Source organism: Danio rerio, chromosome 18, assembly GCF_052040795.2.
Source record: "Danio rerio strain M-AB ecotype USA chromosome 18, GRCz13ab, whole genome shotgun sequence".
Classification (NCBI taxonomy): Eukaryota; Metazoa; Chordata; class Actinopteri; order Cypriniformes; family Danionidae; genus Danio; species Danio rerio.
The window spans coordinates 20,116,464-20,134,719 of record NC_141038.1 but is presented as its reverse complement, the minus strand read 5'-3'; the positions used below and the strand labels follow the sequence as shown (position 1 = coordinate 20,134,719).

The 18,256-nt window shown below is 34.8% G+C and overlaps 1 protein-coding gene across 2 annotated transcripts in view; it reads right to left on the bottom strand.

Annotated features, from left to right (window-relative positions):
- st3gal2 (ST3 beta-galactoside alpha-2,3-sialyltransferase 2) overlaps window positions 1-18,256 on the bottom strand; it is a 52,914-nt gene that overhangs the window by 33,511 nt on the left and 1,147 nt on the right. The window contains exon 1 of one of the 2 annotated variants that reach the window (XM_087291890.1): window positions 3,049-3,153. The exons of the other annotated variant lie outside the window; for it this stretch is intronic. The gene's annotated coding sequence lies outside the window, so the exon portion shown is untranslated. Of the gene's footprint in view, window positions 1-3,048; window positions 3,154-18,256 lie in introns of those variants that run through there. 2 annotated transcript variants of the gene reach the window in all.

Below are 18,256 nucleotides of genomic sequence, written 5' to 3'. Positions count from 1 at the left end.
AGCTTCAACCATAATAGACGAAGCTGTGGATTGTGAGCCACAACCTGTAAGTATTTTTATTAGTTAAAATTGACTACATGGATAGTTTCTAGTATTAACAGTGTGTTGTGGCAAGGACATAAACAAGAATGTAAACAATGGGAAATGTTTTGGCACCACAAACAATTTAACTACAAACTCTTCTTTATCAGTCAAACAACAGCCGCAATCTTCAGCAACGCTGCAGTTTCACTCTATGCAGCCACTTTCCCTATGTGAGAGACATATTTCGTTTTAGAGAGCAGGCATGCGGTTCAGCGGTGTCAGATTTTCAGGTTCAAAAAAACGCCTCTATTTTCTGTCTGATTCAGGTTCAAACTGATACGGCTAACAGCTACTCTGACTGAAAGTATTTACACAGCAGAGGCACGGTGTGTGCTTGTAAAGGCGTGACGCTTTTTCTGGTGATGTGGAGCCAATCTGCGAATTACAGCACATTATGTTAGCTGACCAATCAGAGCCTCTTGAGGGGGGCCTTTCAGAGGAACTAGGAAATATGAATGTCATTTTCATGTTAGCCGAGTAGCTGTATTTAACCAAAGTAAGATAACATGATGTTTTTTACCAGTGAAGCATGAGCACACATTGCTTTTCATCTTATAAACACAACCAAGGCTTAGAATTACACTCTGGAACACCCTTTTAATATCAAAAGTGGTGGGAAAGCAAATATACTCCGGGCCTATTTTAGCTATTTTTGGGGATGCAGAACTATCTAAAAATCAATGTACAGTGATTAGACTTAAGATGCTCCCTGCCATTCCACATTAATAAAAAAGTCATGCCCTGCCTGCAACTTAAAACCCAGACTTTCCCTAAGAATTGCTATATAATATGGAATACTTCTATTGAGTTCTTTAACAATAGAGCATTGGTTAAACCCTAGTAGAAACATCTTAAATCCCCCTTAATTTTATTTCTTTCTTTTTCCTCTTCCCCTTATTTTCTCTGTTTTTTTTTTTTTTGTTATACGTATAATATTAACATAATGTTAAAAAAAAAAAATTTGAAATACACTACTGGTCAAAAGTTTACCAGTCAGTTATTTTATAGTGCAATACCATTTTACAATTTTACAATTTGTACTGTATTTTTGATTAAATAAATGCAGCCGTGATGAGCAGAATAAACTTATTTTATTTAATAGTACTGACCCCAAACTTTTGACCAGTAATGTGTGTAAAAGTTACAATTTGTACTGATGTAAAAATACAATAAAAAGAATAAAAAAGGTAACAGTTTGTTTGATAAAATGTCCATATCGAGTAGATGAGTTTAGTATGCAAATTACTCTGTAACATTCAAAATTTTAAGATCATTCAGTAGGTGTTGAGGGCTTGAGGCAGTTGATAGATAAAAGAAGGCTTACATGAGACACTGGACCACAAAAAACTCTAATAAATGTCCTTTTGTTTTTTAAATTAGATTTATTCATATACTAAAATCTGATAAATAAGCCTTCCATTAATAAGATTGATAGGACAAGACAATATTTGACTAAGATACAACTATTTGAATATCTGAATTTTAAATAGACCTACTGAACAATCCCCATTAAAGTTGTCTTTAAAGAGCTCAGCAATGCACATTACTAATCAGAAAGTTTAGAAAGTTTTCATTTACAAAAAAAAATTAAAATCTTCATTTTTAACATCAAAGAAAAATAATTTTGACCCATACATGTATTTTTGGCTACTGGCTAAAGTCAAAAATAGGCCTATACCTATGCAACATGAGACCAGTTTGGTAGTTGTTTATTTCAGTGTAAATTGATCCCAATAAACTAAGGAGTTTTGCTGGTTACGTAAAAGTGACTCTTGAAGGCCAGAAAACTCCTAGTAATCTCTCTATATAACCGGGTGCTCCGGTTTCCCCCTTAAGTCCAAAGACATGCAGTACAGGTGAATTGGGTGAGCTAAAATTGTCTGTAGTGTATGTGTGTGAATGAGAGTGTATGGGTGTTTCCCAGTGATGGGTTGCAGCTGGAAGGGCATCCGCTGCATAAAACATATGCTGGATAAGTTGGCGGTTCATTCAGCTGTGGCAACACCAGATTAATAAAGGGCATGAGAAAGCCAAAAGAAAATTAATGAAAAGTTGTTTTAAAAAAAATAATAATTAAAATGAACTGGTTCATTAAAAATAATTAAAAATCAAAATCTATGCAGTTTTGGTATTTTTCCTTTATACTTTTTCAAAATAATGTGTAGATAAATGATTCATTAACATTAATGGCATTACACTGATTGCACTTACATGAATTTACACCACTGAATTAAAAATGAATAATAATAATAGTAATAATATATTATATATAGTATAATGCAAGTTTAAAGCTCTTGCAAGTTTACTTTATATCTCTCTATTTTGACTTCCAAACTCACAAATCAAGAGAATGCTCATAAAAATGAGCATTTAAAAAAAAAGTCAAGATACGAACTCATAACTGTGTTGTTAAAGGTAGCAATAACCTTTTTTTTAACCTGTAGCAGAAACAAACTTTCATACTTAAGTTCCAACATAAAAACAGCAATAAAGAGCAGTTTCAAATTCACCACAAGCATATAAGTTTGATGTACTTCCTTAACACCATCTAAAATAAAAGTATGCAAGTCAACACACCACACATAAGCTATAAATTCTCAAATGAGAGGCGAAGTCCTCTTAAAGCTGAATTATGCTCCCAGTCTATCCAATTCATGCTTCATTTTCTAGCCAAGCATCATTTCTTTCTGTCCCCATCAAATATCTCAAAATGACAGTCTTCTCATTTATGAAGCCATCAAACAACAGGCAGCCGAGGTTTGTAAGCTTTTTTTTCCGCTTTTGGTCAACAAATCTAAGCATAGCCATAACAACATATTCTATCATGCATGTTAACATAATTAACACTCATATATTCCTGCTTCTCTAGGACAAAGTCAGACAGAGAAACACAACCACCAAATTCTCTTTTTTTCCTTTCTCCAGCCTCATAAACAGGTATCGCACACAAAAGCATCCACTGACCTGAGCTTACTCTTTCTTTTACTCCTCTCTTTTGTTGTTCAGCCGCTTTTAGTGGGTCTTGACCAATGTGCCTGCTCAGCAAGGGTGAGCCGAACACTGTAGAGTGGGTGTCTGAGTTGCCTTGGCAACAAAACCTCACAGCTGGCTGCAATGGAAATGTAATTGAAAGCGAAGAGCAGACATTCACATACTGGGTGGGCTCGAATGCGCTCCGACTCGCCGCTGGACAGGTTGTTCTTATATATTCAACAGTCGACGGCATTAATTTAGGCGAAACACTGCAGGCAAGGATGCTGCTTTTATGCACCTGCCAGTTAAGAAATAAATTGTCTTTCATTACAGCGTTTTCCCCCAGTGTACTATAAAAAAGAAAACATCCAAAATACACTTTTGTCACATTTGATCAATTTGGGTATGTAGATTTAAATTGCAGCATTTTTAAAAGACTTTTCAAAATGACATTTTATATATTGTAAATCTCCACTTCAGTATTCTTCTCATCTGTTTTCTGAAAGTTTTTGAAGAGGAGTAACTTTGTACATAATATTTACATTACCTTTTTTTCTTTTTATTACTTTCATCATTGGGCTTTATGCACACAGACGTTTAATTTTCGGGCAGGTAGTCTAAGAGCTTGCAGTGAACTGTCTTTGCATTACAAAATTGTCACATTTAAGATCAGATTTCTTTAAAAATCAGTGATCTTTACTGCCTGTTAGATATATAATATAAAGTGTGTCTCAGATCGCACAAGAAGCACTGCATTCAATTCTATTATTCCCCATCCTGTCTTTAAAATGTGACTTTATTTTGTTGTGTGAGTTTATTTTACCCTAGTATTTGCAATGGAATTTCTGCGCTAGCCTGTTGCTTTTGACGGCACTAGTGGTTACAGCAGTCCTTCATCTTGTTTTGCTCTTGAACAACTAAATGAATGCTTAAGTCTATTTAACTGAATGTATTGTAATTACATTGTAATTGCTGTAAAAGGAACCTCGAAATTGAAAATAGTCACATTAACCGGAAGTTTATCATTGGAATTAAAATTCTACCTGTGCATAGAGCCAGTTGTTGAAGTTTTGTTCCTCGCTACTGTCAGAATTGGCTTGCTTGGTTTGAGAATTGTGGAGCTGCGCATTGATGGATTTGCTCTTTAATGTTTGGACTTTCAGCAGTGAAATTAAACACACTGAACTGCACTGAACTTCAACTCTGAAAACTGGACTGACACTGTTTCAATTTACTAGAACTTCTATGTTCAATGTACATTTTATAAAAAAAATATAGTATTTTTTCTGCCTGTTTACAATGTCTTGTGAATTATAGAGTGATAAATATGTAAAAAAGTTGTAAAAACCTTTGACTCCAATATGTCATATAAATTGAAACCTATAGGGACTTCGTAACATTTTCAGATTTTTGTGCAAGAATTATATGTAAAACAGCACATTTAAATAAATAATGTCACATTTGCATGATTAAAAATCACTTTTCAAAAGTCAACTACAGAAGTCAAAACTAGTACCCCACTGAATTTTATTTTCTTTTATATTAAATATTTTCCAAATGATGTTTAACAGAGGAAGGAATTTTTCACTGTATTTCCTATAATATTTTTTCTTCTGGGAAATAAGGCTTATTTATTTTATTTTAGCTAGAATAAAAGCAGTTTTAAAGTCCATTGTAAGGTTAATATTAGTAGCCCCCTTAAGCAATATTTAATATATCAATAGTCTACAGAACAAACTTTAACATTGTATATTGGTATACAACGACTTGCCTAATTACCCTAACTTGCCTAATTAACCTAGTTAAGAATTTTAATTGCACTAGTAAAATAGTGTGTACTGTTATCATGGTAAAAATAAAATAAATCAGTTATTAAAAATGTGTTATTTAAACTATTATGTTCATAAATGTGTCGAAAAAAATCTTTTTTTCACTAAACTTAAATTGGGGGGGGGGGGGGGGGTTAACAGGAGGGCTAATAATTTTGACTTCAGCTCTATATTGATAACTATTAGTTTTTAAAATCTATTAACATACATTTTCTATGATTTGATTTGAGGCAAAGATGGTGAAAAAAATGGAGTGACTCTGGGGTAACATACTAACAAAACATGCCCCTCTTTCTCGACTGAGGATTAATCTAATCATAAAACAGTAATTTGCAACGGCTTGGCCCTAAGGCTTAATCTAATTTCATGTTTAATGAATTAAACCCTTTTAAAGCTGGATACATTATTGCTTGTTAGGCATCTCTTGGGGAAAATGTGTGAATATAGTGTCATTTTCTCCTTTTTTCCATTTAAAAGCAGTCTGCATTTATGATTTAGCTATTTTAATCAACATTTTCTTCCTAGGTGATCTGGTGTCAGCACAATGCGTTTTTTCCTCCTCGCTCAGACGCCTTCATTCAATGATTCTTTGTTCAATCGACTTTCTAAAGCTGGAGGAATTGCATTTCATTCCCGAAAATGTGGCCTAATAATAAATGGGCCATCTTGCTGACCGCTTTTAGTGCTAGTGTACGTCATCATCAGCAACAAAGCCATTCTTCAGATCCCAAAATAAGTTCATGACTGTGGTTTCCAGAGATCACAATACTGAGATTAATTTAAAGAAGCTTTGTGACATTAAACTTTGGGTCCAGTTTTTGCATCAGCAGTAACCTAAATTTATGTTTTCGTGGTCATTAAAATAAATAAATAAAAGTTAATTTTGACTTTTGGGAGGATTACATGCTTATGATTGCTTGCAGCCGACCCTGCGTTATTAAATGTATGATTGACCAATCAGATGATTCCTAAGCCACTATAAATATATACCCTAAGTTTCATATAACATCGATTTTGAGGCCCAGTGGTTAACACTGTTGCCTCACAGCAAGAATGTCACTGGTTCTAATCCTTAACAAGCCAGCAGACGTTTCTGTGCAGAGTTTACGCGTTCTCCCTGTGCTCACATAGGTTTCCCCCGGGTTCCCCAGTTTCCTTTCACCGTCCAACACGCAACTAAAGTTAATTAACTAATCCAAATCGGCACCATAGACGTGCTCCTAGTAAGTAGATATTAAGAGCATATCTTAAGAGATATCTTAAGAGCAATCACTATCTGTTCATTAGCTACTGCAGCAGAGGAGTTCTCGAGATCTACCTGAGTTCAAACTCCTCTCTCGCCTCGCAAACGGGATGGAGCCCCAGGCTCAAAGATCTCATGAGCTCGGGGCTCTCTCCCTGGACAGCATGCCAAACAAGCTTTATAATCAATCATCTGCTAGGTGTGAACTCTTGAAGTAATGTAATGTAATGTAATGTGTGTATTTATATAGCGCATTTATTGTGTATGGCCATACACCCAAAGCTTTTCACATTCATGAGGGGGGTCTCTCCACACCACCACCAGAGTAAATGCATTTGTACTTCCAAAAAATAGAAGATTAATAGATTTAATTCATATATGCTAATATTTTCATTCAGGGAGGGTGATTCGGCCAAAATCCTAATTACATGGTGACCATTATTTTTCATATAAAGTGTCAAAATGTATTTCAATATTAACATACCATTAATGGGGATGGAAATCCTTTTGCTATATTTGTTAGACCTTGATAATGAATGTAAAAATAATTTGCTTATTCACAATTAGTCTACATTGTCAGCTTCCTTTTAATTTAGAATCATATTAAGTGACCCCCCCCCCCACCCCACCCCCTTCCCCCCCAAAAAAAATGGTTTCCATTTTTTATTTTCTCTTGATTTTGTGCTGTATGACTTGATTCACATACTGTATACATACATATATAAATATACACACACGCACACATATATACATATTCATTTACATTTTAAAAGACTGATTAAAATTTCATTTTATATACACACATTATATATATATATATATATATATATATATATATATATATATATATATATATATATATATATATATATATATATATATATATATAATCTAATTTTAATCAGTCTTTTAAAATGTAAATGAATGTAAATCAATTAATTACCAACAACAACATTGGCAGCATTAGTTTTTTTAAACATATTTTATGTTGGTATAATTTTTGCTGCAGATTTATTTCTGTGTATTATTTTTTGTATAATATATAGTTTTTTGGGCATCACGGTGGCGCAGTGGTTAGCACAATCGCCTCATAGCAAGAAGGTCACTGGTTCGAGCCTCAGCTGGGTCATTTGGCATTTCTGTGTGGAGTTTGCATGTTCTCCCCGTGTTGACATTGGTTTCCCCCACAAGTCCAAAGACATGCACTATAGGTAAATTGGGTAAGCTAAATTATCCGTAGTGTATGAGTGTGTGTGTGTGTGTGTGTGTGTGTGTGTGTGTGTGTGTGTGTGAAAGAGTGTGTATGGGTGAGCTGGAAGAGCATCCGCTGCGTAAAACATTTGCTGGATGAGTTGGTGGTTCATTCCACTGTGGCGACCCCAGATTAATAAAGGGACTAAGCTGAAAAGAAAATGAATGAATCTTGTTTTATCTATACTAAAAATACCAATTAAAGTTTATTTATTAAAGTGTTTGTGCACAAGTAAACAAGAGCAAAAGATGTTGGAGCGGAGACCAAAAATGCTAAATTCCCAAATGCAATTCAAATACATAAATAAATGGAACACACTTACAAATCACAGGAAACTGTAGCGGGTTTCATTTGAAAACACTTCCTAGGAACATAATGGATTTTTTTCCTAGTGTAGCCTGACCAGGAGTATTGTAACACATAAAACTGGGGCACAGGACACCATTACTCTTATCACTTTCCTTTCTTTCCCATGTTTTAGTGAGCTCTTGGTATTTCAAATCAATGCTTTACTAATGATCTGTTAAACACTCACATGAATGGTTTTTTGCATGTATGCATCAGTTGAGAGGACTCTGACTGCAGATCAGCTTTTGCTTAATACACTAATAAGTAAAAAGTAGCTCAAAGCTTTTATTGGGGCACTGCAGACTTTTATTGTGCCATGTGCTGCTGACTATACTGTAAGTAACTTCGCGACAATCTCAACTAAGTTTAATCTACACGTCTAGCACTAATAATCTGATGAGAGTCAGTTGGCATATTGCTGCAAAGCTCTATTTAATCAACACAGTATCTCTAAAGAGGACTATCAAAAAAGTAGTGTCCATGCAATACAACCCCTTACAAGTTAAGCCTCAAACCAGCTAAAAGATGGAAAACAAGTCAAATATCTCCAATCAAATCCAAATTCAGCTTCATTTTATGAAGCCTTAAGCATCAGTCCTGTTTATTTCCTATTCTGCCCCTCAGAAAACACTGGAGATCAAAATTTCATTTAATTCCTTTGCCTTTTCGTCTTATTTTCTCCTCCTCTCAAGGGAAGATTAATTTAGGCTCATGCACCTAACATGAAAGTAGAACTAGATTTAACCGTAGGTGCCATTTTGACTCATCTGAATGAGTTTCCGCATGATTAACTTAATGTCAGAATTACCTTGGGCATAGAATAAAAAAAAATAAAAATCTCTTCACATACATGCTTAAATTTAAAATAATCTAAAATAAACATCTCGTGACAGACATCAAATCCATTTCAAACCCTTTATTTGAACAATATTTCATCTACATGCTAATTGGGTCATATCCCCGAGGAGGCACTGGATCTGTTAACAGCAATCTGTACCCTTGAATTGTGACTGTGCCCAAAGGCGTTGAGTTTACATGCCCTCATTGAGCAACTGCTGACCCTTCTTTGTGCCTCTTTTGACAGAAATCCACAAGGGAAACCAATAATCGTGTCCTCTGCATCCAGCCTGGAGAAACTGGTCTATTACGATCAAGCTTTAGACACTACGAAAGAGCCAAAAAGTCTGTATAATCTAAATAAAAGCAGAAATCGACAAAGAAGCCAGCACATCATGTAGGATAAGGAGTTTAAAATGATTATACAGAGCAGGAGAGGAAGGTTTGTCACAGCAGCGACGGATGGTGCAGTCACCATCTATTATTTCTGCTTAAACTGCCTCACCAGAAAGTTTGTTTGCTGTAGGAGCTTTAAACAGCTGCAGATGCCCAAGTGTCTGACTCAGCAGCGCATCTTAGCCCAGGCCTCTCAAAGATATGTGTGTGTGTGTGTGTGTGTGTGTGTGTGTGTGTGTGTGTGTGTGTGTGTGTGTAGGTGTTCCAATACAGGAACATGGATTTTGATTTTAGGCATCAACAGAGATGATTTGTGTTATATCAATATTTTTGAAAATTACTTCTTTGAAAAGAAGAAATAAAATGTTAAATTGAATTAAGTGGCAATAAAACAAAGTTGTACATTTAGTTGATTAAAGTCAAATTTAAAACATTTTAATTAAGTACAAGTTTATTTGTAAGACTTTTTTTACAATAATTATTGTTTCAAAGCAGCTTTACAAAAGGTGCACATTATTGCATTACAATCAATTTAAGTTAAAGACCATTAATGAATCGATTAATTTAATTATGAATTAAATTTCAGACTTATATAGGGCTGAATGGAATCTTTTCTAATATCCGGTGGATAAGATTTTGTTTGCTTGTCCCATTAAAAAATAATCCTATTTAGTTATTTATTTGTGGCGAAGCAGTAGCACAGTAGGTAGTGCTGTCACCCCACAGCAAGAATGTCGCTGGTTCGAACCTCGGCTCAGTTTCTGCGTTTCTGTGTGGATTTTGCATTTCGCGTGGGTTTCCTTAGGGTGTTCCGGTTTCCCCCACAGTCCAAAGACATGTGGTACAGGTGAATTGGGTAGGCTTAATTGTCCGTAGTGTATATGTGTAATATGTTACACGCATGTGTTTTACACGCTGTATTAAACATATGCTGGATGCATTGGTGGTTCATTCCGCTGTGGTGACCCCTAATGAATAAAGGGACTAAGCTGAAAAAAAATGAATGAATAATATCATATTAATATGTCGTGCACTATGAATACTTTATTTGTAGCATTAAATCATTTTTATTGTAGTATTTCTTTTTGGAGCAGCCAAATATTATTATCAATGATTATAAATTGTGGTGTTTTATTATTTCTTTTCATTGTTTTATTGCTAGTTAATTGCATTTTCCACTGATACACTGTAAAAACGCAGGGTTCCACATAATACCTTCATGCTGTCCCAACACAAATTGATTAAGTTAACTTAATCGTTTTTACCAATTTAAATGAGCTGAACATAAAACAAATAAGTTATCACCAAATAAAAATGGGCTCAAATGAAGTGGGCTCAACTCGTTAAATAAGAAGTTTCAGAGCTACTAGCAAAAGTAAGTTTTTTCATTGTATGGTGATCACATTTTTCGCAGTGAATTTAATATTTTCAGTTGATGCACTTTGAAATTTTATTCAGTGTTGTCAATCTGACCTCAATTTTCCCACTTCTCGCTGACCTTGTCTCAGCTACACGTTTGCCGCCTCGCATCTCCTCACTGTTTCCCTGTAGAATATTTATGAATTATCCAAGCATCTGTGGCTATACCTCACATCTCCTCCATCTACAGTATCTCTTTCTATTTGTCAAGTAAAAAAAACATGCTCTTTCAGACTGATGCACCATTTCCTTATCCGATCCATTCTCTCAATCACTATCCTTCACATGCTATCCTCCTTCAACAATGTTTTTCATCACTTTCTCTGCGTGACAGAGTGTTTGGTCTCCTGTGCTCAGAAATATCTCTCTCTCCTTCACTCATCAAGTGGAGATCCTCTCAGGCCACCTAGACAGGGGCCACATGCCAAGGCCTGTCGCAGAGCCCATCGATTCAGAGGAGAAGCAGGGGCAACGTTGGCTCCCAAATGCCACAGCAGAGCTATATTGCTGGTCCAGTTAACCCTTACCTCACCACCATATTTTATAATTATCATGCAAGTGCTGCGCGTTGATATATCGTATACGTCAAGGCCATTTCTGCTATACAAGTAAAGAAAACTTATCCAGCACGTTTTTACGCAGTGGATGCCCTTCCAACGGCAACCCATCCCTGGGAAACATCCACACACACACACACACACTCATACACTACAGACAATTTAGCCAACCGAATTCACCCAATTGCATGTCTTTGGGCTGTGGGGGAAACCGGAACACCCGGAGGAAACCCACGCGAATGCATGGAGAAAATGCAAACTCCACACAGAAACGCCAACTCAGCCAAGGTTCGAACCAGCAACCTTCTTGCTATGAGGCGACAGGACTACCTACTGCACCACTGCTTCGCCCACCAGAATTTAGTCTTTCTAGTCATAATATTCGTAACTCATGATATCAATAAATTTGTAATTGTTGTTAAGTCAGAATTTTAAGTCATAGTTTTAATTAACGCAAGTCATAATTTTGATTAAGTCAGAATTGCAAGTCATCTTTTTAATTTTTAAATCATAGTTTTAAGTTTTGTAAGTCATTATTTCGATTAAGTCGTGATTTCAAGTCATCATTTCAACTTTTTAGAAGATATTATTACTTTAAGGCCAGAGTTTTTACCTAAGCAATGATTTTTACATTTTAATTCATAATTATAACTTTTTTTAATTTTGACATTTTTATGCCAGATCTATTATTTTATATTGCGGAAATGGTCTTTCATATATTACACCATTCCTAAATCTGTCAATTTCAAAAATTAAAACAAGCCTCACAGCTATTTCATTAACATACAATTTGGATTAACCTACAATTAGCAAATGAGGTACGCTACAGTTGTGTGTACTTGTTCAATGTCACATTGCAATAATCTAATCCGTCCAATGTGTTTAAACAGTGAGAGCTGAGAGTGTCATGTTCCCTTACTATCTACACTTTTTAAAATGATGGTTCAATTCTGTTTTAATTAACACAACCTGTCAAGTTTCTATTAGAATAATTAAATGCCCTTTTAAAATGAATATATGTAAACAAACAGCATGTTTTGGCCACTTGAAATCCATAATCTGCTGCAATATTTTAACCACTTGGATTACATTTAATAATTTTCCAGGTGCTTACATCCAAAGTGACACACAAATGAGGACGCTAGAAGTAATCAAACAACCAAAAGAGCAACGAAATGTCAAAGTTAGAGGGTCAAGTAAAAAAGATGCATCTTTATCCATTTTTTGAAAATGAGTTGGGCACTTGAGCAAGTCAATTTACCAGAAGAAAAGCATAAGGTAAAAGCAATATTTAAAGAATCTAAATCAAATATACACTTTACTGATGAATGGATAGTAAATGCATTATGCCATATTAAGCATTTTAGATTATTATTTAGCTCATTTTATGGCATTGCAAGCAAATTCTTGGCAAATCTGTTTGTATGGGCAACATCTGCTTTTTTCTAACAATTTTCGTAATTCTTCAAAAAATGTTTCTTTGTGTTCAACATAAAAAAAGAAACTTAAAAAGGTTTGCAACAAGTGGATTATGAGGAAATGAAGGTAGAATTTTCATTTTGGGGTGAACTATGCCTTTAGGTACTCAATGGCAGTCAATGCAGGAAAACCTTTTACTCTGTTCCCAAAAAGACAAATGTGCCTTCTGAAAGAATATAGTATTAAAAACAATCATAGCTGCCATTTTGAAAAGTGGTTATTTTTTAACCCAAGAGCTCAACTGGCCAATTTTAAGGGCCCTTCGGAGTAAGGAAAATCAAAAGGGTACAAATAATAGACACTTTAGCTTCCATGATTCTTCCTTTTTTTGGTTCCCTACACTCTTCATCCTTTCAAAGCTCTCACTCTGAAAGGTAAACCCTTTGAGGGGATTAGAGAATAGGGAAAAGTCCTTCAGAATGAAAGGCAACCTTGTTTTGCCCTCCAGGTTGGCATTCATAAAAGCCCCGATTTACTTCAAGCGGAAGCCAAGTACAAACTGGTGTTAGCCAAAATGAAGATTGTTGCAGGAGTTCAAAAATAAAAAAAGAAGCTCGTCATAGAGAACTTAAAGCAAATCGACAGTCGGTCCAGAGTTTGATTGATGAGTGTTCTGACTAATCATAAATGTCAATATTTTGTGCCCTCATCATTGCTATCTGCCATTTGGTCTAATAAACAAACCACACAGTGGAGTTGGTAGATTAACATAGGCGGACATGAGCTTGAAAAACGGTATGAAATGGTTCTCAAATGGGACTTGCAGTGCAGACAGTAGACAGGATGGGGAATATACAAAATTCATGTCTACTCTTGTCATAAAAATCTGTTTTAGAAAGAAGAAGCTCACAGAGACCAGCACAGAAGAATGTGGACTGTGCTTAACACACACACTAGGGCTGCACAATATATCGTTTTAGCATCGATTTCGCAATGTGATCATTCGCAACAGTAACAACGCAGGATATGCAGTTTAGAGTTTGTATTATAATTTATCACTTGCATGTGTTTTTGATGCACGTGTTTGTATAATGATTTTAAAAGCATTCAGGCACGAAAAATTGCACCATTTGTGACCTTAACTACGATTACCTTTATTGAATTATTATTTTTCTTTACAATTCAGTTACTGTACTTGAATTCTGTTAGACTCAAGGAAACAACAAAACACTTTATTTAAATTGTATCTTTTGCTTGATTGTGTGTATAGATTGTTATGCATGAAAATACTCACAACACATGCAAATTTTTTTTGAAAACAAAACCAACTAAACCCTGCTGAGAAAGTTGTGTTATATTACCACAATTTTGCAGCGTTTTAACCGCCTAATGCTTAATTGACGTTTTAGACATGTAAATACACACATGTACTAGTAAAACTAAACATTTAGAGTTTGTAAAACACACTAGAAAGTCTAGCAATCCATTCAAATATAATTTGTTGATGCGTTTTATTCATATCTGATACACATTACACATAGTGTATAGCTATAAAGTTGAATCTACTCTTCTCTAAGTTCACCAGCCAATCACTTGCAAGAATTTGGGGATAAACTGGTGAATTTAAAGCGTGTTCTGCTTTTTATGAATGAGGCAAACGCGAGGCCGCAAGTAACATGACGATGCCCATCTCACATTATTGATCACAATCACAGACAAGTTTATGTAAACTGGTAAAACTTCTGTTTGACATTATATCTCATTAAGATTATTTCTCTAACCCAATTCGCAAATAATTTAGCTTGTTTTAAGCAAACAATTAATTAATTTTAAGGTGGGGTTTTTTTCAGAAAACAAGACATCATTTCTTATGCTATTTCATGTGTCTAGTATGTATCTTGATTTAAAATTGTTTAGATATTTGGATTGAAAACAGGACAAAACTACTTCATTTATTATTATTATTCGTCGAATAATCTAAAAAATAATCCACAGATTAATCGATTATTAAAAGCCCTAATATTTTCATCTTAATGTTGTTTTCTTTTTTGTGATTAAAAATCAGGGTTATGCCAGCAGACTTTCTTGCTTAATTTTTTAAAGGGATTAACAAAGTAAAATATTAATTTATTCATTTTCTTGTCATCTTAGTCCCTTTATTAATCCAGGGTTGCCACAGCGGAATGAACCTCCAACTTATCTAGCACGTTTTTTGCAGTGGATGCCCTTCCAGCTGTAACCCATCTCTGGAAATCAAAATAAAATATTAATAGTGGAAAATAGTGATTATGCAGATTAATTAAATGTTTTTCACTCTAAGAAAAAAATAAAGATTCTTTAAACAATCTGTTCAAAGCTCGTTGGGAACCTAAAACTGTACTTCTTGAACCTTTATTTTTAAGAGCATAGGCCGGGGACTGTTTGTACAAACATTCAATTTTCGGCAATCTGCTATAACAAGCACCTAAAGAAAAGTCTTCCATCTGTTAGGGTTCGGGAGCAGGGCTCTCAGGAGAAGAGAAACCCAGAGAACTCATGCAAGCATGAACACACACACATAGGTATAAAACAATCTACAGACATCAGCAGCAGGTGCCCTATTTGTTACTTCTGTTCAATCCAAGTGTTCTCTAAATGAAGCAGCAAACATAACTTGCAACAGTAAATGTTGAGTTGAGCTATATTAAAGTCAGCAGTAGTGGATTTCAGGTTACCCCGCTGTCAGAGCACTGTGAATTAACCAATTCAGCCCCCGGTAGAAAAAAAGGTTTCCCATAGAGTAACCTATTTTAAAGCTCTCAAATGTGAGTCGATGACAGCGTGCTCTCGCTGTATGCAGTGCTAACCTAGTTAAGGCTAAGTCAGCAGGACTTTTGCTGGCTCCTGAAATTCCCCAGGTACTGTGTTAGCCTAGTTACAGAAGATGATGAACATCTGTCAAATAGCACAGTTGCTCAAACATCACAAGTTCGCAGTCTTTTTATGATACGTGTTATTTTCTGTATCATTTCATTTATGCTTTAGTGACATTTGAATCGTTTTCACCGTCGTTTGACCTTAAAGACATGCATGTTTAAGAAACACATCAGGTGATTCAAATATTCAGCGCGATGATTTATTCATTGTAGGGTTTCAGCACTGAGTCACTGTACTTAATGTCGCAGCAGATATAATAAGAAATTGATGGTCTTCCATTATGCCTTGTGAAACACTATACTGGATGTCTACAACTGCTCATATTAAACTTGAGCCTGGCCATTTGCTCCACATTAAGCAGGAAAACTGATTAGTACACACCATTGTAATAAATGACTTTTCAAAGCTCTGTTAATATTATTGAAGATAACTGCAGTATAAAAAGTATTTCACTCTTTTTACTTAAACCTTTTATGTCCTTGATGTTTTTTATTCATTAATAAATAAAATGTACATACATTTTTTGTGTGTGAGAAAGGAACTCCTAAACCAAAAACTTATATAGGATTTTAATTTTCTATCAAAATTCCCTTGCCTCAAAATAAGTGCCATATAATTACCCAAAAGATTCTGTCACTGAGAAGGCGCCAATTAGCAAAGGGCAAACTGAATGTCATGACAGAACCAGAAGTTAAAGGTGTTGCAGCAAGATCTGTTTACTGTGTTTACAGCGATATTTTCTCATATTTTTTCACAAGAGTGCCTCAACGGAATATCTACCAGAATTCATATCCACTACCTGACAAAAGTCTTGTCCCCTATCCAAGTTTTCAGAACAAAAATAATAACTTGACATTTAGTATTATTCGGCATCAGAAGTGGCTTAAATAAAAGGAAAAGGCCTCTAGACTACGCTTTTTTACCAAAATAAAATATGATCATGTCTTGGTTTTGAATTATTTAATTAGGACAGTAAGGTCTGACTTTGCTTAGACAAAAGTCTTGTCACTTAACAGAATAATGTACAGTTTAAAATATAAAGTCATGGTGCAGTGGACAAAGAATTAATATTGTGTATGACTCCCATGAGCTTGGAGGACTGCATCCATACATCTCTGCAATGCCTGGAATGGCAAGAAGTGTTCTTGCACTTTCAGAGTTCATAAAATTCTTTGGATTCATCATCAATGCCTCCTTCTTCATACTCAATAAATTTCATGTCTTGTCTTGTGACTGGTCTGGCCAATCCTGGAGCACCTTGACCTTCTTTGCTTTCAGGAACTTTGATGTGGAGGCTGAAGTATGTGAAGGAGCGCTATCCTGCTGAAGAATTTGCCCTCTCCTGTGGTTTGTAATGCAATGGCCAGCACAAATGTCTTGATACCTCAGGCTGTTGATGTTGCCATCCACTCTGCAGATCTGTCACATGCCCCAATACTGAATGCAACCCCAAACCATGATTTTTCCTTCACCGAACTTGACGGATTTTTGTGAGGATCTATGCTGGTTCCAATAGGTCTTCTGCAGTATTTGTGATGATTGGGATGCAGTTCAACAGAAGATTCATCAGAAAAATCTACTTTCTGCCACTTCTCCAAATGATCAACTAGAAGTCAAGTTATTTGTTGCTAAGATGACAAGACTTTTGTCAAGTAGTGTACATCTGCATCAAAAACTAGTAAATTAACAAAATTACAGTAAACCTTATAACTTAAGGCAGTTAAGACCAATATATAGTGTCCAGTGTAAATAACTACACTAACAATTTCTCAGAAAAATATCCATCAGGACTTTGAACTAATCCTTTCAATATGATCCTGTAAGATATTTGTGCAAATCAGGTTTATTGGTTTTACATAACATTAATCAGCACCAAAGGGAAAATTGGAACGATTCTAACAATATAATTTACTATCATTCAAAAAAGCACACCCAATTCATATTTCAGAAGTTTTTTTAATGAAATTGATTTAAATAGTTTTTTTTAGATGATTATATATTTATTATAAAAGTAATATTTGAAAAAGCATGCCAATTTATCAGTTGTACTTTATTCTCCAGCCAAACACTCTATATCTAAAGTCTTTCAATTCTTTAAATTTGCTTCTATTTTCCATCTCTGTCAATGTTTGCAATCTATTATATCTGATTTACCAAAGTCACACAAGTGGCAATTTCACATCTGTCCCACACATAACGGAGCTTTCCCCTAAGAATTGCAAAAGTGTAAAATAAAACAAAATAAGTAATTTTTGTTCTATAGTGAGCCAGCTCTTCTCCTTTTGATTATCATTATTTATTTTGTATTGTGCAGTTTAATCCACAGAATTTCTACAAAGCTTTTTGTATACTGTAAACTGGCTGACTTTTTTAGTAAAATATATAACGCATGTTTATTTTCCTCATTTAAAATATAAAAATGTTTACAGATTTATATATTTTGAACCCATAACTCTGTGGTTAGTATTTTTGGAAAATATAAACAGATGTTTCAATGTAAGGTATCATACTTTCTCTGTGAATTCATGTTTTGAGATTTTACTGCAAAGGTCACATCCATAATGCTGAAATTGCTCTGTAAGTTTTTTTCATAACTATCCTATTTTGTTTTTTACAGTAACAATATCTTCAGCAGAAAAGGAACGTCTACATCAAAAGCTACCAGTTCAAAACATTTTAAATGTTTCTTAAAATAAAATATATTGTGTTTAGTGGGGGGGAAAGTTGTTTTTTTTACCCAGATAATTACAAAGATTTTATTTTGGATCAGTAATCACAACACTGTAATATTTTTATCCAAGGTTACCATACCATTAGAATCTTATACCAGCCCATGCCTTTACAGGTTGCTATTAATAATCAGAGGTATGCAGATAGATATTAACATAATTGCAAATCTATATTTTTGCTATATTTATCTATACTTTGTCCTGTTTCAGTAATTCTGTTGCACAGTAGAAGCTCTGTCACGAAAACAAATTCC